This window comes from Pelobates fuscus, chromosome 1, assembly GCF_036172605.1.
Source record: "Pelobates fuscus isolate aPelFus1 chromosome 1, aPelFus1.pri, whole genome shotgun sequence".
In the NCBI taxonomy this organism is placed as follows: domain Eukaryota; kingdom Metazoa; phylum Chordata; class Amphibia; order Anura; family Pelobatidae; genus Pelobates; species Pelobates fuscus.
The window spans coordinates 282,909,400-282,933,240 of NC_086317.1; the positions used below are offsets into that span (position 1 = coordinate 282,909,400).

The window sequence follows — 23,841 nt, forward strand, 5'->3', positions numbered from 1 at the left end:
GAAAGAGTCCCTGTTGGTTTTAAAATTCGCCTGCCCATTGAAGTCAATGGCGGTTCGCGTGACACTAGTTTCTGATAATGTTTTTATATGTGTATTTTTATATTCAGGAAGGTAGAGGTACCGACATTCCTAGCTGTGAGGTATGCATTAAGACTACAAGAACAGGTAACCATATTTCCCAAACTCTAATTTGGCATTCGCAATACGAGTGTAAAGGAGATGTATCAAGATGTAGATACTTAAATATAGAATATAGTGTGTGCCATTTAGGAGTAGGAGAACCTAAGTGCTTCAGTCCAGAGTATCAACCCCGTACAAGTTGGTTGACTCTCAGGAATGGAGATCCTCAGGGGACCCTAATTAATAAGACGGTATTAGAATCCGTACATTCTTCGGGTGTTCTGCTATTTGATGCGTGTAAGGCGATATCGAGTGGTAGAAAGCCGTGGAATGTATGTGGGGATCTTAGATGGGAGAGGACGTATGGGTCTAACGATAAATATATTTGTCCCAGTAGTAAAAATAAGTATGTGAGCCCTAGATGCCCAAATAGAGATTATAACTTTTGCCCATATTGGTCTTGTGTGGGGTGGGCAACTTGGGGACAGACAGTAGACAAGGACATGATTGTGACTAAGTTGCCTACCAGTCCATATTGTAAGTCTATGGAATGCAATCCAGTCCATATACTTATAAATAACCCCGACAAGTTCTTAGATAAATATGGTAATTTATTTGGGTTTCAAATATATGGGACGGGTTTAGATCCTGGGACAGTATTGTTTATAGGGATAGAGACTGATACGGTATCCTCCCAGACTCATCAAGTATACCATTCCTTTTATGAAGAGATGAGCATAGATAATAAGATCCCCCATAATGCTAAAAACCTGTTTATTGATTTAGCTGAAAGTATTGCCGGTAGTCTTAATGTTACCAACTGCTATGTGTGTGGAGGTACTAACATGGGAGACCAATGGCCTTGGGAAGCAAAGGAGGTAATGTCCGGTTCTGAGGCAGTTGACCAATTAATATCTACACAAGCCGATTATCATATGAGTGTTAGAGGTAAATCTGAGTGGAGATTAAAGACCTCCATCATAGGTTATGTTTGCATAGCAAGGAAAGGAATGATGTATAATACTTCTGTAGGAGAATTAACTTGTCTAGGGCAAAAAGCTTATGATGATGATACGAAGAATACAACTTGGTGGTCGGCTTCAAATGTCTCAGAACCATCTAACCCGTTTGCTAGATACGCCAATTTAAAGGATGTGTGGTTTGATTTATCCATCACATCTAACTGGAGAGCCCCAGCAAATTTGTACTGGATCTGTGGTAAGAAAGCCTATTCGGAGTTGCCACAGGACTGGGAAGGGGCATGTGTGTTGGGTATGCTCAAACCATCCTTCTTCTTGTTACCTATTGAAACAGGTGAGACTTTAGGTGTTAAAGTGTATGATGTGAATCATAGGAAGAAAAGGGGACCCATAGAGATAGGCGCCTGGGAAGATAATGAATGGCCTCCCCAGCGTATTATAGATTACTATGGGCCAGCCACGTGGGCAGAGGATGGTACCTTTGGTTATAGAACCCCAATTTATATGCTCAACCGTATTATAAGATTACAGGCAGTGGTTGAGATCATTACTAACGAGACATCACAAGCGCTCAATCTTCTAGCGAAGCACAATACCAGGATGAGGACAGCAGTATACCAAAATAGATTAGCCTTGGATTACCTATTGGCAGTAGAGGGAGGTGTATGTGGGAAGTTTAACCTGAGCAATTGCTGTCTTCAAATAGATGACGAAGGGCAAGCAATAGCTGAGCTTACTAGCCATATGGTTAAACTAGCGCATGTGCCTACTCAGGTATGGAAAGGGTACAATCCAAGTAGTTGGTTTGGTAGCTGGTATGAGTGGTTTGGAGGGCTTAAGGCAGTGGTAGGTGGAGTCCTACTAATTTTAATGTTGTGTCTACTCCTGCCGTGTCTTATACCCTTAGTAGTTAGGTCTGTGCAAAGCCTGATAGAAAATATAGCAGAGAGGAAGGCTGCTGCACAGATAATGGCAATTTATAAATATAAGGCTCTAGATCAGGGAGAACCAATGCAGGAAGATGAGTGTTGAAGATTCACATCATAAGATAAGTCTGGTCTGGTTCAAGGTAACTTGCGGTGTATGCAAACCAAGGTTAAGTGATGCCTCAAGTAATTGTGAAATATCAAGAGGCATCAAAGGGGGGAATGTGGTGGATCTCGGTAAAAATAAATTTAGTAGGCCGAGATTACCACGTGGCATGTGTACGTGCATATGCTGACGTATCGATCAGTTGGTTGCACGAGGCAAGATACAATCAGTAGTGTACGGAGCATGTGCAAGAATACAGGATGTAGTATTCCCCTCCTCCATTATGCTGGACAGGCCATGCGGTCAAGCAGGAAGTTAATTCTTATTTGTATTGATTGGTCAAGAGAATGTATGGGTGGAGCTTAATATGGGAGGAGTTATGTGCCTATATAAGGAGCCTGCACTATTGTCCGGGGCTCAGAACTTGCTGTATTTTGGTGACATTAGTCCCTCTGAGTCCCGATCGGTGATCCAATAAAGAATCTCTTCCTTCCTGAAGAAACCTGTGTCCATCTCTCTGTGCTTGGCTTCCGTCAGTTTCTCCGGTATCACTAAAGCTATGTTTTACCACATGAAACCCATAGGAGTATACTCTAGTTAAACGCTTAATCTTACCTTTCACATGTACCCCATTTACAATTATTTTAGCCTGTTTTACAAAGTAACAATGGGTACCCCCCTTTCCAGGGTTATGCCACACTCCTATCACTCTAAACGCAACCTTTATTTGCATACGCTTGAGCAGCCTAGCACAAACACTACAGATCACTGAAGATCCAAAGCTTGTTATTATATTCACACATAAAGTGCAAGATTACTCTCCACTCAAAGGTTGCACCACACTCCTATGACCTTACACTTAATGACTCTAAGCTTACCCGACATGTACACAAGCGCAGCTTAACAATACTACTACTGTTTTAAAGCATGAAGTTCCTTACATATATCTAAAATGTGCTGTTTGATCTGCCACGCATGTGACTACTGTTGAAATGCATGCATCAGCCGTCGTGGCTATGCAAGCTTGTATGTTATCTTGTGCACAAGAAAAATAAAGAATTTAAAAACAAAACAAAAAACTTTTTCACATAACCATGAAAAAAAAAAAAAAAAAAAAAGAAGAAAAACTACCACAACAAGGGGACAGTCTTAAATTAGAAGGACAAAGGTTTAAAAATAATATCAGGAAGTATTACTTTACTGAGAGGGTAGTGGATGCATGGAATAGCCTTCCAGCTGAAGTGGTAGAGGTTAACACAGTAAAGGAGTTTAAGCATGCGTGGGATAGGCATAAGGCTATCCTAACTATAAGATAAGGCCAGAGACTAATGAAAGTATTTAGAAAATTGGGCAGACTAGATGGGCCGAATGGTTCTTATCTGCCGTCACATTCTATGTTTCTATGTAAGGGGTTTTAACCCCTTTTGCCCTGCGGGAGGGGGCCCCAAGGAAGGGGAGAACTCCAGGAGCCTATAGTGCCAGGGAAAAGAGGTTTGTTTTCCTGGCACCATAGGATCCCTTTAAGTCAAACAAACCTTAGTTTTTTGTTTTTTTTTCGTCCTCCTGTATACCTCAGATTACCTCCAATTTATCTCCAGAATATCTCCAAGCACGCACTTTGAAGCAGCAACCAAGCTATATCAGCCAAGCTAATGACCATTACCCCTTAAATAACTCCTAAAAGCAGCACCCACTAGGAATGTTTAACACTTGTGTGGGCCTATGCTTATTTGCAAGCAAATCACATGAAATGCCTTACCAATTTTTATTTTTGATAGACTGAATTATTTCTGTCTGCATGGAAGAAGTTGAGATCTCCAATTGATTAGGAGATATTGATCTTCTATTTTGTTCTTTTTGAGTAGCCATGTTGGATTTGGGTGAAAAAAAAAAGTACTAGTTGTATTGGTTTAGTTTTTTTCTGTTTTATCAGGTCTAACCATCTCATGCATTTTCTCTTTTTTGGGGGCCATGTTTTTTTTAAATTGAATGTGTTTCTCGTGATTTACTGGTTTTAACGGTCTTCAGGGATCTCTTCCCCTTTTATAATGAACTAATTGTAATGTTTGATGTTTGTAGATCTCAGCTGTAAATTTCAACTGTTTATCAGTTGTTTACTGATTAATACAAACTTTATATACCTTAACTTTGGGATTATTTGGTGTTTGTATACTGGAATACTGTGGAAAGAGTATTTGCAATAGCCCTGCAATAGATCCCTGTATCCAATTATCACTTCACCACCCATACTTGTCAAACAGTAGAAAAAAGAAACAAGAGAAACTAAATATTGAGGGTACTTGCAATACTGTGTGCGTTACTTATCTTCAAGTCTTCCTGATCCAAGACTGGAATCTGTCTCTGCCTCCAGCTCCAATCCCGTTATGCTGTCTGTTGCTCCGACTTAGCTTTGTTGCTTCGTGTCCGCAGTCTAATTCTGCTTGTGTCCCCTTCAGCCGCTATCTACGTTCCTCCTTCTTCCGCCATACTGCTTCCCAGCCGCATTTTCCAAATTTGTGCCCCCAAACGCGCTCCTGCAACAACGAATGACATCCTACGTCATCCCGCTCTTGACCTTTAATCGTCATTTAATCCTGTGCATGTCTCCTTGTGTGTCTGTAACAAGGCCAAACATCCAAGGGTATGTAAACTTTTGATCAGGGCCATTTGGGTGATTTCTGTTATCATTATGATTTAAAAAGCAGTCAAAACAACTATGTGATAATAAATGACTTCATATGATCATTATTCTTCAATAAAAGACACTTTTTCGCATGATCAGTCATATTTTCAAAATCAATGCCAAAATGGCACATTTATTGCCAGGGTATGCAAACTTTTGAGCACAACTGTACCTGTCAGAGCACTCTGATTAGTGGCTTAAACCAACCAATCAGAGTGCGCTGACTCAAATTGCAGGTTGTAGGAAGGCTTTATAAAGAGCTCAGTGTATGCGAAACCCTTGTCGTTTGAAGATGGATTATTTTCTATCATCTGGATTTATTTTGCCCTTTTTTGGGCTGAAAAAAATAAGTTTTTAGAAAAAAAGAAGACCTCTAATGGTAAGTATGATTTTTGTTTAAAATTTTCCATGTATTTAGTTTTTAGCTTCCCCCTTAATTATTATTAGGCTGAGCGGGGTAGGTAGGATTTATTTTATTAGGTTCCATGAAAAAAGCCCACATAAAAATTGCACATAGAAAAAAACTCCACTGTCATAAATGCCCACAAGAAAAATACCCACACGGAAAATTGCCCACAAGGAAAAATGTCCACATGGAAAAATGCCCACAAAGAAAAAAGCCCACACAGAATAAAGCTTATAAAGAAAAATGCCCACACTGACTAATATGCACATATAGTAAGATTCCCATTTTATTTTGTTATTGATATCGTATGATTAAAATATCTCATATTCATATGCAACAATTTGCATTGTGATTTTATAATGTATAATTAAATAACTTGCTCTGTTATAAGTATACTAATTGATTGCTACACAAAATGTGGCCTGTGTATGTAGAGAGATTTAACCCCTTAAAGGATCACTATAGAGTCAGGAAAACAAAGTGGTATAGTGCCCTGAGGGTGCCCCCACCCTCAGGGTCCCCCTCCCGTAGCGCTGAAGGGGTTAAAACCCCTTCAGCAGCTTACCTTATTCCAGCGCCAGGCTCCCTCGGCGCTGGTGACCTCTCCTCCCCCGTTGACGTCAGCTCCCTCTGCCGACGTCAGCGGAGCCGAATGCGCATGCTTTTTTTTTAATGCTTTCCTATGGATGCTCTGCGTGATGGAGGTATAATATGCCTCCAGCGTTGCAGATGCGCCTCTAGTGGCTGTCCTCTGAAACTGCTATGACAACTATCACAACTCCTTGTTGTTCTCAGATGTTTCTCTGCTTTCAAAATTATTCAATCTCATTAGTGGAGAAAGATACAAAAAGAAAAGACATCCAGAATGAAAAAAGTAGAAAGGCTTGTGCAAAGTACAAAAAGCATTTATTACTTACACATAGGTAAGAATCAATCAGCATAGGATAAAAACTGCCCACAATGTGTCCAACGCGTTTCTTCCCACTACAGGGACTTCCTCAGGGACCTTGCAGCAGTGTGACAGGTTTAACAATGAATAAAAAAACATTCCCTCTCCCTCCCTCTTAAATACACCCCACAATCAGTAATAAACATTCATTCATGAATGTGGAACTCATGAATGAATGTTTAGTGACCCATATTTTGGTTTAGTGTATTATAGAACCCTGTATTATCATAGCACACTGTATTATTGTAGTGCATTGTATTAATATAGCACACTGTATTATAGCACTCTGTATTATTATAGCACTCTGTATTATTGCAGCACACTATATTATAGCACTGTATTAATATAGAACACTGTATTAGTATAGCACTCTGTATTAATATAGCACAGTGTATTACAGCACTCTGCATTATAGTAACACTCTGTATTATTATAGCACAGTGTATTATCATAACACAGTGTATTATTATAGCACTCTGTATTATTATAGCACATTGTATTTTAGCACTCTGTATTATAGTAGCACTCTGTATAATTATAGCACAGTGTATTATAGCACTCTGTATTGTTATAGCACAGTGTATTATAGAACTGTGTTATTATAGCACACTGTATTATACCACCACTCTGTATTATAGTAGCACTCTGTATTATTATAGCACAGTGTATTATTATAGCACTCTGTATTATTATAGCACACTGTGTTATTATAGCACACTGTATTATTAGAGCACACTGTGCTGACATTGAATATAAACACAGGGTTGCCATGCTCCATCTAAGGACACCGTGATGCTGCACGCTTGGCAGGGGGCGTGGCCTCGCTTACTAATGGCCGAGCCGCGCTGTTATGCTCCACGCCCTGTGCATGACGTAAGTCCGCTCCCGCGCATCTGACTGGCCGCCGCGAGGACAGAAAGGGTGGTCTCGCGCGCCGGTCCCCGCCCTCTGATGGTCTCCGGTCCGCGGCTCCCAAGCTGTCTGCATAGGTGAGTGCGAGGCCTCGGTCGGCGCAGCCGGCAGTTTGTAACGGTAACGGTGGCGGAGGGGAGCTGCCGCCCGGCGGGTTAGTGCTGCCCTGGCCGGGTGTGAGAGGGGGAGCCGGGCTGTGTGGGCTCCGCATGGTGTGCGGGAGAGAGGGTGACCTAGATACCGGCTGTGTCCTTCCCCGGTCCCACGTGTCCGGTACGGGCTGCCCGGGCTCCGTGCTGGCGGTGCACGCAGTAACCTTAGAGCCGGAGCCGTGATTGCAGCGGGGGGGCAGTCCGTGTCCGGCCCGTGTCTATATATAGCGGCCCGCATGCTGACTCTATTAATAGCTCCCACGTGGGTACACCGGGCACCGGGCCTGACGGGGGGGGAGGGAGACACGTGCAGCGCGGGGGTAAACAGAGCGCCCCCCACTGACCGCGTGCGGCCCCCAAGCACCCAGCCAGCCTCGGGGGGGAGGGGGGGGGGGGGTCTGTCAGTGTGCTCCCCCTGCCAGGCTGAGTGCCCGGGCTGAGTGCTGGCCGGCCGTGTGCTCCCTGCAGGTGGCTTTGTCCTTGGCTGTGCCAGCACGGTGACTGTCACCTTACTGAGTGTCTGCTTTATTATCCGGCCCCTCAGGCTGTGTGTGTCCATGTGCTGTGTGTGAATGGGTGCCGGCAGTGTGTGTGTGTATGGTCCCATGTCCTGAGCTGGTTCACCAAGGTCACACTCACTCACTAACACTGGGTTTGTTGTAAAGGTCACACTGCCTGGCGGGTACATGTGTTTTACACAGATTTATTGTAGGCCACGATGATTCTGTTATCAGTGCAGATTGTGAAGGGTGTGCTGGTATGAACAGACCTGTCTAAGTTTCTTCCTTTATTAAGTTTTACAAATGTGTTTGTAACTTGTGTCGTAAACGGACTACCTCTCTGTAAAAACCAGGATTTGGTTAGTCATTAATGGAAAGTATTTCAGCCAGTTTCTAGAATTGTTCGTCTTTTTTTTTTTTTTTATAAAAACATTTTTTACCTTCCTTGCTCTCATGGCTTCCTTGTTGTGTATTCCTCTAGTGAAATTGATATTTCACGTTTTCGTTCTTTTTCCTTCTTAACAGTTTAGGTATTTTTAACAAAAACATTTACATATTATACAAAAATGTAAAACAATAAATTAAAAATGATGATATATATATATATATATATATATATATCATCCCTTTTTTTTTTTTTTTTTTTTCTTCTCAAGGTTGTTTGCCTGCCATGCAGGTTAACACTTTCAAATTGTCACAACTTTGTGTAGCATGGTGGGTGAAAGAATTACTGACAGTCTACACTTGTTTTGTTTATACAAACAACAAATTCTGCTGTGCACTTCAAGGGTCAAAGTAGATTAACACATTTTAGTTTCTATTTCCCCATCTAATTATTTTTAAGGTTTTTAAGTAGATTTGTTTTTTTTCATTGACTATTATGGAAAATACATGAAGCCGGTGATGTCCAGGTGTGTGCAGCTATTTAACCCCTTAAGGACCGGACTTTTTTTTGCGATGTTGTACATTTGCGACCAGGCATCTTTTTGACACTTTTGTGGTGGTTGTGTTTAGCTGTAATTTTCCGCTCTCTCATTTACTATTCCCATACAAATTATATATTGTTTTTTTCAGGACAAAATGGGCTTTCTTTACATACCATTATTTATATAATCTCATGTAATTTAATTTTTAAAAAATGAAAAAATATGATGAAAAATTTTAAAAAATACATGTTTTTTGACTTTTATGTAAAAAATCTTTTACTCATCTACAAAAGCGAATGAAAAAAACTGCTAAATAGATTCAAAATTTTGTCCTGAGTTTAAAAATACCCAGTGTTTACATGCTTTTTGCTATTTTTTTGCATGTTATAGGGCTATAGGTACAAGTAGGATATTGAGGTTTCAAAACCTATATTTTTAAAATGTATCAATAGTGACATTGTAACACTATTATCTGTCATAAATCGCTGAATAACACCCCACATGTACATATTTTTTTTTAAAGTAGACAACCTAGGGTATTCAATATGGGGCATGTCCAGACTTTTTTAGTAGCCACTTAGTCGCAAACACTGGCCAAAGTTAGCGTTCATATTTGTTTGTGTGTGAAAAAAGTAAAAAACTAAATTGAACGCTAATTTTGGCCAGTGTTTGTGACCAAGTGGTTACTAAAAAAGGCTGAACATACCCCATTTGCAATACCTTGGGTTGTCTACTTTTGCAAATGGTATGCCATCATGGGGGTAATTCTCATTCCTGGGCTACCATACGCTCTCAAAGGCAACGTAACCAACCTGGCCATTTTCAATGTAAAAATATGACCCATATATTTGACCCTGTAACTTTCAAAAACGCTATAAAACCTGTACATGGGGGGTACTGTTATACTCAGGAGACTTTGCTGAACACAAATATTAGTGTTTCAAAACTGGAAAATGTATCACAACAATTATATCATCAGTAAAAGTGCTGTTTGTGTGTGAAAAATGCAAAAAAAGTCACTTTCACTGACAATATCATCGCTGTGATATGTTTTACTGTTTTGAATCACTAATATTTGTGTTCAGCGAAGTCTCCCGAGTAAAACAGTACCCCCCATGTACAGGTTTTAGGGTGTCGTAGAACGTTACAGGGTAAAATACAGTGATAGCAAATTAAATTCTCTGGACTTTCGGCCTGGGTTGGCAGGCAGGTCCCTTAAATTGCAATCAATAAAATAACTTAATTATGTAAAAATATTACATAAATACGCACGTAGAATTTAAATATATATGCATATTTATATATTTGAAGTCTACGTGTATATTTATATAATTATTTATGTAATTTTGTATATGGACATATGAATAGTTCGTATTCTTTTTATTTATTTATATATACATAGATATATATACAATTTCATTCTAAGTGTATTTTGATATAAATATATATATTAATATCAAAATACAGTTAGAATAAAATTTCGTATAGATAAATAATTTTTTTTTAAATTTTTATTATTTTAAATTTTTTTAGTTTAATTTAAATTACTTATTATTTGTAGTTTATAATAATATATACACAATATATATAGTTATTATATATATATATACACGTGTGTAATTTAATTATAAGTGTATTTTTATATTAATATATGTACATATTAATATAAAAATACACTTAGTATGACATTATATATATATATGATATTTAGACGTATATTATATAATATATATAATATACGTCTATATAACATATATATACACACATATATAATTATAATTTTTATTTATTAACTTTAAACTTTATTTTTTTTATGATTTTACACTAAGCAGGGACACTGCCTGTCAGCACAGACAGTCCCCCTGCAGGCAGAGACATGGACACCTATTGTGACCATGTGGTCGCCCTGTTGGGCGATCACATGGCCACAGGGGTCCTAATCCGCCATGGGGAGACTGTCTGGGCTGCAGGCAGTCTCCCCACAACGGGAGCACCGCCGATCGCCGCCGGGGGAACGACGGCGATCGGGTAAGTACATTGGACCGTTAGGACGGTTCAGGACCGTCCTCGGTCGGCAATGCAAAAATGCCGATGACGGTCCTGAACCGTCCTCGGTCCTTAAGGGGTTAATAAAACCCATATGTTTGGCCCAAATCCCTCAGTCCCTCTTTTCTATCATAATGTCCCTCTTTTCTAGGAGTTCATGTTGTTGGTGTGTCTGAGTGCATAACAGAGATTTAAATCAATAATATCTCACAGTAATGTCTATAAACACTATTTTTGTTTAAAAATGAGTTACATTGACCTTGTTGTAAATTACACTTTTGTTGCATATAGTTGGTAAATCGCCTAAAAGTTCTCTGAACAGTCACACTTTTAAAGGGACACTGTAGGCACTGAACTGGTCTGGGTGCAATGTCCCATCACCCTTAACACTAAGCATGTAATTATTGCAGTTTATATAAATTGCAATAATTATCTGCTAGGGTTAAAGGGAAACTCCAGTGACAGAAAAACGATCTGTTTTTGTGCAAAAACAAAAATTGCACAAAATTAGCCAACATGGAACTTTTTTTTTTTTTTCTCCCCAGTCTGGCTGGTGGTACCCCATGATGCTGCTAGTGTTGGAGTTACAGCAGTCAATGGGTTAAACTCTGAGCCAGGAGGCCCCTCCAGTGACTACATGGAGGTGTCCCTAGGGGCAATGTAAACACTGCCCCTTTCCTGAAAAGGCAGTGTTTACATGAAAATGCCCAAAGGGAGCTATTATACTCACCAGAACTACATTAAGCTGTAGTTGTTCTGGTGACTATAGTGTCAATTTAAAATTGTTCTAGAACAGTTTAGTAGTTTACTTGGTTCCAGGTGCCTGCATTGAATTCAGTGCATAATTAGCTCTAGTCAGGTGATGCTTTGGAGATCTTGATTTTTATTTTTATTACTTTTTGTAAGATTAGGGAGAAAGCACCTAATGAGTGTAAGTATGACAGGTGTAGTTTCCAACAAATGTTAACATAGCAGTGTCTCAGGAACTGCACTGTCTTGCAGAAATAAAGGGACATGGTCTGTGCACCAACAACACAACACCCTCTTCCCTTCCTGTAATATGACTTTCATGAAGATTGAATCTTTGTAGAAGTGTCAATCCCCTGGCCGTAACCAGTGACTACTACAGGGAGTAGACTCTTGTCTTTGAAGGTTCTAGTGGGGACCTCCATGGACCTTAAAGGGACACTCCAGGCACCCAGACCACTTCTGCTCATTGGAGTGGTCTGGGTGCCAACTCCCACTACCCTTAACCCTGCAAGTGTAATTATTGAAGTTTTTTATAAACTGCAATAATTACCTTGCAGGGTTAAGTCCTCCCCTAGTGGCTGTCTACTAGACAGCCACTTGAGGGAACTTCCTGGTCCCTAGCACAGATTATCTACCTCCAGCGTTGCTCTATTCCCCATAGGGAAGCATTGAAATTCATTTTCAATGCTTTCCTATGGGGTGCGCCAATGCGCATGCGCGGCATTGCCACGCATGCGCATTAGGTCTCCTCGGCCAGTGGGCGGGATCAGTCTCGCCCACCGGCCGACGTAGGCAGAAGGTGGAGCGGCGGGGAGGAGCAGGCAGCGACGCGAGACATGTCGCTGCCGGAGGTAAGTGACTGAAGGGGTTTTCACCCCTTCAGTAACCGGGGATTGGGGGGTGGGAGGGAGAGGGACCCTCCAGTGCCAGGAAAACTGATTGTTTTCCTGGCACTGGAGTTTCCCTTTAATGCTGTTGTTGAATCAGACTTGTACCTGTCCGCAAGGTACAGGTTCAGGTAAGTAAAACTCATCTTTGTCTGCCACCAGACCCTCAGCGGCGATATCACAGTTGTGAATTTTGCAAAGGCTAGACGATGACAATGCCACTTCTAGTTGAAGCAGGTTTTGGTGTCTGGAGTACTATTTTTACTCCTGATCTCATGAAACTATATCATGCAGGAAATCGTGCAAATTCTGTCTTGCACTCTTTGTAGGTCAGGATTTAATGATTTTGCAGTTGCTGCTAAAATATTTTATATTTTGAGCACTATAGTTAAGTATATTATTCCTTATCACAGACTGGCCATCACCAAATGACTGGAAGAGGAGGAATCCTTTGGTTCACCTTCTCGTAAGATTCACATTTCAACTTCAGAAAATAAGGCATAAATTATAGAGTAGATAGGGAAATTTGACGCTGGGAAGGCAAGCTAAGAATCAGCTGATGTCCAATATCTTCTTGAATTGTGCTACCTGTTGCTTAAATATACAATCCAGGCACCAATACAAATTTAATGCATTTGATAGCTTTCATCCTCATTAATATGGTGTATTTTTGGCATGCTAAAATTTTTACAGTTTTTGTGCAAAAAATGTTTTGCAGGATTTTGCACCAAAAGCCTGCCTCCTACACTCCTCATGCCAGGAAGACTTCATTATCAATAGGATGCACACAGTCTCAGCAGCACAGAGTGAGCAGATTTGAATTCACAACCTGGCTGCAGAAAAATAAAGTACTATGTGATATCTTTAATGTATGGCTCTCTGGGTATCTTCTCCTTTGTTCAAATTATTCAGTCAGTGGCTGAGCGGTGTTCATGCCTGTTGGTAAGGAAGTCTTTTTCTAAATTGCATGGTAGTTGCTAAAGAGGCAGGCTTATAATGCAGCATTCTGCAAAACATGTTTATTTTATGCAAAAAAAAATGCAGCAAAATAGTTAGGCAAAAATCGCATTATCAAATGCTTTAAGGTAGCTTTGGTGCCCAGAAAGTCCCTTTAAGCAGCACTGAAAACAAATTTTTATATTTACACAGAAAGGCTGCCCATGACCTTTTTAGTGATGCTGGTTCTCTGGGAAATTTACACCTGTGATCAGCGATGTATTAATTGCGAGGATAGCAAGGCATTTGCCTTGGTCCACCCTCTCCAGGAGGGTGGCAAAAAACGCTGCCCCAGCAAATGCCTTGCTAGCCTTTTGTCCCGCCCTCCCCTCGAGGCAGGCGACAACTTGCTTTGTGGGCGGGCAGCAAGGGAGTGCTTATCTCGAAGCTCCAGTCTCTTGCGCCCTTCTGTGATGCTGGGAGCCGGAATATGACGTCACTCTAGCCCCGGCATCAGTAAGCGTTGTGTGAGGGAGTAGAGCAAGATTATAGCTCCCTCGCCATCCCCATTCCGCGCCCAGCAGCCACCGAAGACCCCTCCCTCCCCCTCAGCAGCACAGGAGCCCCTACACTCTCTCTCCCCCCTCCTCACCCACCGCAGCACAGGAGCCCCCCCAGCCCACACTCCCCCTTTAGCAGCAGAAGAGCCCCCACACTCCCCATTCCTGCCCCCAGCAGCACAGGAGCCCCCACTTCCCCTCTCCAGCAAAGAAGCCAGTAGCACAGGAGTCCCCAGCCAGCAACAGCCACGCTGGACCACAGAGAAAGAATCCACTCCTCCTAGGTAAGGAGCCTGGATGGATTTAAATTAAAATAATACAATTAATTTTTGAGTGTATGATAAAATGTCTGTGTGTATGTGTGTTTGTCAGTGTGTTGTGTCAAATCAGTGAGGATCTATGTGTCACTGTATGTGTATCTGAGTGGGTGTGTTTGTTAAAGTGTATGACTGTATCAGTTAGTGAGTGTATGTCCGTACATGTGTCTGGAGGATGTGCGTCTGTCAAAGCGTGTGTTTGGTCTTAAATAGGAAGGGGGATAGCAGGGCAAAATTAATGAGGGGGTTGCTAGAGTTTAGTCCTGCCTACAAATCCAAGATACACCTCTGCCTGTGATAAAGAAAAAGCGTAAACTGGTTCTGGTTGAATAGATATGCATTAACACACTAGACTAGATTACTGTATTCAGAGGCGCAATTCCATACACTCTCTCACATTCTACTAGACACGAGAAATCATAACCACCCTCGTAATGCATAGAGAAGGAGATGGGAGCAAGGTATTAATAGACCCTCAGTTAGGAACTCTGCGACAGGATGTCAATTTTAAGTGTGGTCCTGAGCTCACACATTAACAATCAATACTATAAAGTGAAGACAAAATTGCTCCCATCTGGTATAGAGTAACCTTTCTATCTCACAACTAGCTTGTGATATTAGGACTTCAGAATATTGGACTCCAACGCTTGGTGATCCATATGTAATTATGGGTGATATTCTCCATTTAGGGTAGAAGTCAGTGGTTCTCAAACCAGTCCTCATGACCCACCAACAGTCCAGGATTTATGTATTTCCCTGTTTTATTCCAATGGAGATCCTAACAAAACCTGGACTTTTGGTGGGTCTTGAGGACTGGTTTGAGAAACGGTGGTATAAGTGAATGATTTCTGATAACAGTGCTTGCAAAAAACTCTATTTTCTAACGTGTTTTAGTTCTAGAGCCTTGAATCTATGGGATGCCTTCACCCCAGTTTTTATCAAGTTATGTCCATTTTTTATTAAATATCCATCTTTCTCTGGTACCCATAGTCTGTTCTGCAGTCTAATTGATAATCCAGAATTTATATTTGCACATTCTCAAATGTGAATGTCAACCTTGGATGGTGATGGTCTACTGAGCACACTGTGGGCAGGTAAATGGTTATGGTGCTTAGTGTCTTGTAAAGATTATGAACTGTTGTCATCAAAGCAACTCAATACTGCTGATAGACACCTCTTTCTTACTTGGAATTTTTTTTTTTTTAAACGGATACAAAAATAATTTTAATGAATGTTTAGATTGGTGGGTGTGTGCATTTGTGTCAATTAAATATACAAAAATAAATCTGTGCTTCAGTATTTTTTTTTTTTTTATATGAACCGTAAAGAAGGGTAGTAGAACAGCACAAAAGCTGAATCTCTGCTGCATAGTTAAACTTATCAGTATGTCCTGGGCACGGTTAGAAAATCACAAATTGCCTTATGTATAGTTATATAGTGTAAAGTTTTATGGTAGTAGTGAAAGAGGGGGGCTGGCTAGCTAACCTGATTCCTTGTCTCTGATTCCTTCCTGTGGCTGTCTATACCTTTTTATGTAGTCTTTCCACGGCTACAACTCCAATCTTTTCCTCATTGTGATGTTTGTTTACTGGCCATCTGTCATTGCACCTGGCAATTAGTTTGATAGTTAAAGGACCACTACTATAGTGCCAGGAAAACATACTCGTTTTCCTGGCACTATAGTGCCCTGAGGGTGCCCCCACCCTCAGGGACCCCCTCCCGCGGGCTCTGGGGAGAGGAAAGGGGTTAAAACTTACCTTTCTCCAGCGCCGGGCGGGGAGCTCTTCTCCTCCTCTCCTCTCCTCCCATTTGGCTGAATGCGCACGCGCGGCAAGAGCTGCGCGCGCATTCAGCCGGTCTCATAGGAAAGCATTATCAATGCTTTCCTATGGATGCTTGCGTGCTCTCACTGTGATTTTCACAGTGAGAATCACGCAAGCGCCTCTAGCGGCTGTCAGTGAGACAGCCACTAGAGGATTTGAAGGCTGGATTAACCCATTTATAAACATAGCAGTTTCTCTGAAACTGCTATGTTTAGAAAAAAAAAAAATGGGTTAACCCTAGCTGGACCTGGCACCCAGACCACTTCATTAAGCTGAAGTGGTCTGGGTGCCTATAGTGGTCCTTTAACCTTCCTGTTAAGTCAACAGATTATGCAGTGACAAATGTCTTCAAGACCCTAGTAGACACATACAGTACATATGTAGGGCCCTGTCTATAAGCCGTTCTTTTTAAAACCTCTTGGTATTTACTTTTTAAAAAATCTTCCTGTCCTTTACTTGGAAAAATAAGATGTGTATAAATTTAACCTCTTAAGGACCAAGGCTCTTATTGAGATGCAGCACATTTATGACCGAGGCCTTTTTGGCACTTTCTATCCCATTTACCCTTTCTGGTTAAAGGGACACTATAGTCACCAGTGCACCTACATGTATTCCCGACCCTATAGTGTTAACACCACCATCTAGCCCCGCTGGGCCCCTCATGCCTCCATAAATATAGTCAAAATCTTACTGTATTCAAGCCAGAAGCTGTAACTCTGCATGATGTTTGCCTAACAAGTCTTCTGACCTCATCAGAAGTGGTAGCCTGATCCAATCACAGTGCTTCCCCATAGGATTGGCTGAGACTAACAAAGAGACAGATCAGGGGCAGAGCCAGCATGATTCAAACACAGCCCTGGCCAATCCGCATCTCCTCATAGAGATGAATTGAATGAATGAATCTATGAGGATAGTTCAGTGTCTGCATGCAGAGGGAGGAGATACTGAATCACAGGATGCTGTGCACAGTGCTGCCCTGTGCTCTACTGACAGCAGATCTGAGTGGATGGAGGCATATTATGCCTCCATCAACTCGGAAGTCCCTCTGGTGGCATTCTGAGTGACTGCAACTGGAGGTGTTCCTAGCTTTCAATGTAAACACTGTATTTTCTCAGAAAATAGTGTTTACATGAGAAGCTGCAGGGAGCTATAGTTCTCACCTGAACAACTTCATTAAGCTGAAGTTGTTCAGGTGACTATAGTGTCCCTTTAAGAAGACCCATATTATTTATATATAACTTTTAAAGGTGAAATAGGGCTCTTTTGTATGTATACATAACCCAATAGTAAATATAGATAAAATATTAAGGGGGGTTAAGGCAGACACATTGGCCCAGTGGCTTTTTGATCGATTTATTATTTATAGAAATTGACACTTTTTTTATTATTATGGGATAGTTCTCACCCAGCAAGCTGAAGTGTGTTTTGGGTTGTGGAGTGGTCCTTTAAGAGCATTTTGACACTTTTCATTAACCATTTTATAATGCATTTCTGCCAAAAAGTTTTTTTATTAATGTTTTTGTGATTTTCACATGTTTTTTTGGGGGGAAATTCAGACAGTGTTTCTCTACTGTAAACCCACCATAATTGTATTCTGATCTCAGCATTGGGCTTTCCCAGCTCTCACAGTACAGAACAATATCTACTGTAATTGGAGCATAAGAGGGAGATCACCCTCTCATGTGGTAGCTCCTAAAACTGATCTGTGCTGGGCAGCTGGACAAAACCAGTACTGATTGTTGGACAGAGGGGCATACAGGTAGACCTCAAAGGGTCTTTTCATATGGTGGGTGTCTCCCTCAACATGGGGGCAGACTGTAAATCCTTTAAAATAACTGCAGCTGAGTTATTCTAAGGGCCATGTGCAGCGCTCACTTTGCGCTAAAATAAAAAGGAACCTTGGCCTACGTGTATAGATCAATGTAACTGTTTTATATCTAATAATGGCCCATCTCGGCACTTCTCATTGTTTTGTGTACTGTAATATAATACACCCAGGCTTTATACAATGATATTCTAAGCCTAAATATTCCAAGTTTGTTTTCTCTCAGGCTTGCTTGCAGCTGTATACATTTATCAAACACATGATGTTACTGCTGCTAGGAAGCCATACAAGGCTGTCTTGGCCTTGCACTAGCTTAGGCGTAATTCTGTGAGGCAGAATTTCTACAACTGACAACTCCAGTTGTAGTGTGACTGGAATACAAAAGGCCCAGATTTCTCAAGAATGATCCTGGTAATTTCTCTATCATGTGGGATTTCTGTCCTGACTGTATTTGCATGCCTAGTTTGTACTGATAGTAAGTTGATAGGAATACATGTTCCAGATAATCATGACCTTAAGAGTACTGTATAATAAGTCAGTGATGGAATGACCTTTAGCACTCATTCAGCTCTCTGGGAAGCATAGCCCTCTGTTAATTCATGCATCTATTTATTGCAAGAACTGTTATTTATTTATAAAGCATGATCAAATTCAGCAGTGCTGTACAATTGGTGGACTAACAAACAAGTACTTGTTCTAGATAAGTTGGACGCATAGGAACAGAGGCGATTGAGGACCCTGCTCAATGATCTTACATGTTAGAGGGGATGGGGTAAAGTGAAACAAAAGGTAAGGGTAGTGTAGAAAAGTAGGCTGTTATAATAGTATTCACTTAGTGGTTGGGTAGCACTAAGGATAGATGCAAGTCTTCAGAATAGCGTAGGGGCCTAGATGGAACATACCTGTGTATTAGGTAGGATAGGCAGCTAGGAGCAGCGTTTTGTAGAGATTTGTGGGGAAGTATCAGAATCTTAAATTGAGCCCTATATCTTATGGGGAGATAATGTAGGCACTGACAGAGGGTGTCTGGTATGGGCGGACAGGAAGATGAGCCTCACCGCCGCATTCAATATATACGGTGATGGGGCAGGTTTGTAACATGGTAGACCACTGAGAAGCAAATTGCAGTAGTAAAGGTGAGTCAGGATAGCTGCATGGACCAGCACCTTAGCAACATTAAGTGTTAAATAGGGGAGGATGTATGCTATGTTTTTGAGGTGGAAGCTGCAGGATTTTTCCAATTGACTGGACATGAGTAGGGGTGGAGAAAAGGGCACCGTGAGTGAGGAAAGACTAGCAGTTCTGTTTTGGACAGGTTAAGTTTAACCCCTTAAGGACCAAACTTCTGGAATAAAAGGGAATCATGACGTGTCAGACACGTCATGTGTCCTTAAGGGGTTAAAGGGACACTCCAGGCACCCAGACCACTTCTGCTCATTGGAGTGGTCTGGGTGCCAACTTCCACTACTCCTAACCCTGCAAGTGTAATTATTGCAGTTTTTTTATAAACTGCAATAATTACCTTGCAGGGTTAACTCCACCTCTAGTGGCTGTCTACTAGACATCCACTAGAGGTCACTTCCTAGTTTCTAGCACAGGTTTCCTGTGCTAGAGCGTCGCTGGACGTCCTCACGCTGTGTGAGGACCTCCAGCGTTGCTCTATTCCCCATAGGAAAGCATTGAAAATCTTTTTCAATGCTTTCCTATGGGGAGACGTAATGCGCATGCGCGGCATTGCTGCGCATGCGCACTAGGTCTCCTCGGACGGTGGGCGGGATCAGTCTCTCCCACCGGCCGACGGAATCACAGGGAGGAGCGGCGCGGAGAAGGAGGCAGCGACGAGGGACATCGCCGCTGCCTGCCTCAGGTAAGTGACTGAAGGGGTTTTCACCCCTTCAGTAACTGGGGGGTTGGAGGGAGAGGAACCCTCCAGTGCCAGGAAAAAGGATTGTTTTCCTGGCACTGGAGTTTCCCTTTAAGGAAGTGAGCTGCCATCCAATTAGAAATTGCAGAGAGGCAGTTAGACATGAGTCGAGGGACGATGAGAGATCGAATCTTGGAGGCAAATGGTAGTGAGACAGGGGGGTAGTTGGATGGGAAGTTGCGATCAAGGTTGTGTAGAGGGAAGAAGAGATGAGATCTCTTCCCTGTGCAGTAAGTTGCAAAGTTTTTAGTGGTAAAGTTATGAGGAGGAGCAGCAGCAACAGGGTGAAGAAGAGATAAAAGTATGAAAGAGGCATTTTGGTTAGCGGGAGATTATGGCTATGAGGGTATTGAAGTTTTCTTTTGCAGAGGAAAGAACCAAGCTGAGTATAGCATAAACATATTGGCTGAATTCAAACGCAGAATGACACTTTCTCAAGCAGCATTCAGCAGTTCTAAAGATGCCTGGTTACCTTGTTGTGCTATTGGTGCCTCTGGTTACATTTAAATGTAGGAGCTGCTGTGCTGTTTAGTTGAGGGGGGAGGGTTGAGTTGTAGAGGGAGGTTGCATAGCTAGGGAAGAAATTAGGTTTTAGTTGGGTAGAAGGAGAGTTTGGAGGTTGGTGAATTGCTGTAGGCCAAGACAGTGGAGGTTTCTGCAAACCACAAGTGGTATAGAGGGGGAAGTGTGGAGGTTATGGGGTTGAGGGAATTGAATGTAAGGAAAGATTTTTATAGTGAGGGAGAAGGAAAAGAGAAGACAGAGGATTCTCTAGATGAGTATGCCCTTTCAAAAAGCAAGCGCAAAAAAAAACAAAACTTGGAAGTGCAGGAGTAGGTTATGAGAGGCAAAGAAAGTTCCTTGCAGTTCTGACTTCTGAGGCTGGATAGCTTTTCACTCTAGCTGTGGAAGATGTTTGGGTCAGACAGGCCTGCAGTAAAGCTAAGGAATGGCGAGCTGCATCTAAGCACAGATGAGGGGAAGGTTACTGAAGCAAAACAAACATTTAGGTAGGTATCAAAAGGGATGAGGGGCCGGCAGGGAGAAATGAGAGAAGACAGAGTTATGTATGTAGGTGTATAAAACAAAGGGATACAAAGCCATATTCCTGACATTCTGCCTCCCTCTGCCTCCCCCTTTATTCGTGCTCCCCATGACATGAACAAAGGGTTAAAAACCCTCTATTTACTAATCTTAGCCCCAACGTCTTTCCTTAGGTGCTGGGTTGCCGTTCATGCGCAGAAAATGTAATGCACACATTAGACCTCCCTAATAGGAAAGAATTGAATCGTTGCTTTCCTATGTGGAAAAATCTTACGCTGTATGTCCTTGTGAGGATGTTCAGCATCAGTTACCGGACCAAAGGTCCGTTAGGATCCAGGGAGCGCCTGGAGGCAGACTGTGTTGCAATGTTAAACTCTGGCTGTGGGAGAGATATACGTTGGGGTCAGGTAGGCCTGCAAAGCGTTGAAGTTAACGCCTTAAGGACGGCGGGCGTGCTATGCCATCCTTGGGGACCTGGCTCTAAACGCCGGGGGGTAGGAGGGGGGTGGCGGCATAGCGCATCCCCGCCTTCCTTTCTACTTACCTGGTCGGTGGTGATTGCGGTGCGGGGACTCACCTGGCAGCTCAGGGAGTCCCCCCCCCTCCTTTCCGGCCCTCCTGGGCCACGAGGTCCTTGCTATGCCGTGCATGGCAGTGCCAGCAGGAGGAGTGCTTGTAATGACTGGTACTTCCCCTGCTGCCTGTAAAAAATAAATAAAAAAAATAAACGTTAAAACCGTTTAAAATTAAGTAATAAATACTTGGTCATAAATATTTGTGTGTGTGTGTGTATATCCATCTATCTCTCTATCGTATAAACCACAAAAAAAACTTATTGACTTGACTATAAGCCTAGGGTGGGAAATGCAGCAGCTACTGGTAAATGTAAAAATAAAAATAGATACCAATAAAATTACATTAATTGAGACATCAGTAGGTTAAATGTTTTTGAATATTTATTTACAGTGTGTGTGTGTATATAATGAATGCAGAGTGTTTTTGTGTAGTGTGTAAACTGGGTGGGGGGAGGGTATTTTTATTAAATATTTAAGTTATATTTTTTTTTATTTATCTTTTTAGTTCCCCCCCCCCCCCCCTCCCTCCGCTTCATACTTGGCCAGGGAGGGGGATATGTCAATCCCTGGTGATCCGGTGGCACGGGCTGTGCAGTGGGGACCCGCAGAAGCTCTTGCTTACATTGCCATAATACAGACCAGGACCACCGGGCTCATGACAAGCCCGGCAGTCCTGGGGGGGGCCCGCAGAAGCACTTAATTAGAGTGTGTGTTTGTGTGTGTTTGTGTGTGTTTGTGTGTGTTTGTGTGTGTTTGTGTGTGTTTGTGTGTGTTTGTGTGTGTTTGTGTGTGTTTGTGTGTGTTTGTGTGTGTTTGTGTGTGTGTGTGTGTGTATTTTAACCCCTTAACGACGAGTGACGGGCGAGGTCCGTTGCTACGGGGAAACCCTTAACGTCACCCGTTAAAATTAACCCCAGATCGTCTGCAATGTATTAGAGGCAGACCGGGAGCACTGGATCCGGCTGTCCCAGCTCATGTGCTGTCAGAGCGGGCACATGTGTTCAGTATACTCACCTCGCCTCCCTGCACTTCCGGGTTCACTGTAAATTAAAATCCCACCCCCCTTTACCCATTTTAATAAAAAATTAACCCCTTCCCTGCCAATTGATCATTGACTACAGTGATCAATTGGCAGGGATTACATTTTACTATGATCTGATTTTCTTTTTTAACCCTCAGGGGTTAAATTTATTTTATTAATTAATTTAAATATTTTAAAATTATAAATTTAGCTAGCTGGGGAGGGTGGAAGTTAGTGGGGAATTGGGGGATTTAGTGTTTGGTGTTAGGCTAACTAGGGGTTAACGTTAAAAAAAGTTTTAAAATAAGCTTTAGTTAAAAAATTAAGTTAAAAAAAAGGTTTTAATAACGTTTAAGTAAAATATTAAAATAAATAAACCCTTTACCCAGTCCAAATAAAAATTAACCCATTCCCTGCCAGTCGATCACTGCCTACAGTGGTCAAAATACAGATCACAGTATTATACTGTGATCTAATTTTTTTTTAACCCCTGACGATTAACTTATTTATTTTTTTTAACCCTCGGGGGTTAAATTTATTTAATTAACTCATTTAAATATTGTATAATTAAATATTTTTGCTAGCTGGGGTGGGTGGGAGTTATGGGGAATTTATGGTTAGTGACCAAATATAGAAAACGAAAAAATTCCCCTTAGCCCTAGATCAACAAAGTTTAATCTGTGGTTAGGGAAATGGGTCAGAGTGGGTGGTACCAGCTCCACCTAATGGGCATGAACCCTAAATTGTAGATATAATGAAGAAAATGCACTGAATGCTGTGGTAGTGCCCCTTAAAAAGAGAGAGACTACCCAGCAAGCTGGTAAGATGACAGATGAATATTGATATGAGCCTAATCTATTTTAAGATTAGGAGTCCAGTGGATAGGGGCGAACTAGGGGAACAAAAATAGGAAAAAACGGCAATAAATGGTGCTGGAAGTAGTGGATACAGTGCAAGAAAAAAGTATCTCGAAATCAACAGTGTTACACTGAAACTTTATTAACTGCTTATAGAGAGAGATACACTTGCCACTGTGTATCCACGCATACTTCTATATCCTATAAATGATTAGAAAGTCTGTCCCTGGTATGCAAATGAATACTTTGTTCAGAGTGCTATTCCCAGGGAAGTATACGACAGTCAACCCCTAGACAGTATGATCCCTTAAAGATATAAATCGTGCCGTCTATATATGTAACAATGAGAGGCACAGTATTCAATAGGGAGAGAAAAAAAGGGAGAAAAACGTTTAGCCAATACTAATGCACAGTAGTAAAGTAAAAGAGAAGATGTCTAATGACAAACACAGGTAGCGATGATAGTAATTTATAACGAGAAAAAAATCTCTTTGATAACACAATTGGATCGCTAGACTGCTGTGATTCCCTTAACTTCTAATATGATCCCTTGAAAATATAAATCGTGCCGTCTATACATATAACAATGAGAGGCACAGTATTCAATAGGGAGAAG

At 41.6% G+C, this 23,841-nt stretch overlaps 1 protein-coding gene across 3 annotated transcripts in view; it reads left to right on the plus strand.

Moving 5' to 3' along the window:
- Window positions 1–7,051: 7,051 nt before the first annotated feature.
- AKAP1 (A-kinase anchoring protein 1) overlaps window positions 7,052–23,841 on the plus strand; it is a 61,969-nt gene continuing 45,179 nt past the window's right edge. For 2 of the 3 annotated variants that reach the window (XM_063457444.1, XM_063457446.1), the window contains exon 1: window positions 7,052–7,159. The gene's annotated coding sequence lies outside the window, so the exon portion shown is untranslated. The other variant, XM_063457445.1, reaches the window with a different exon arrangement.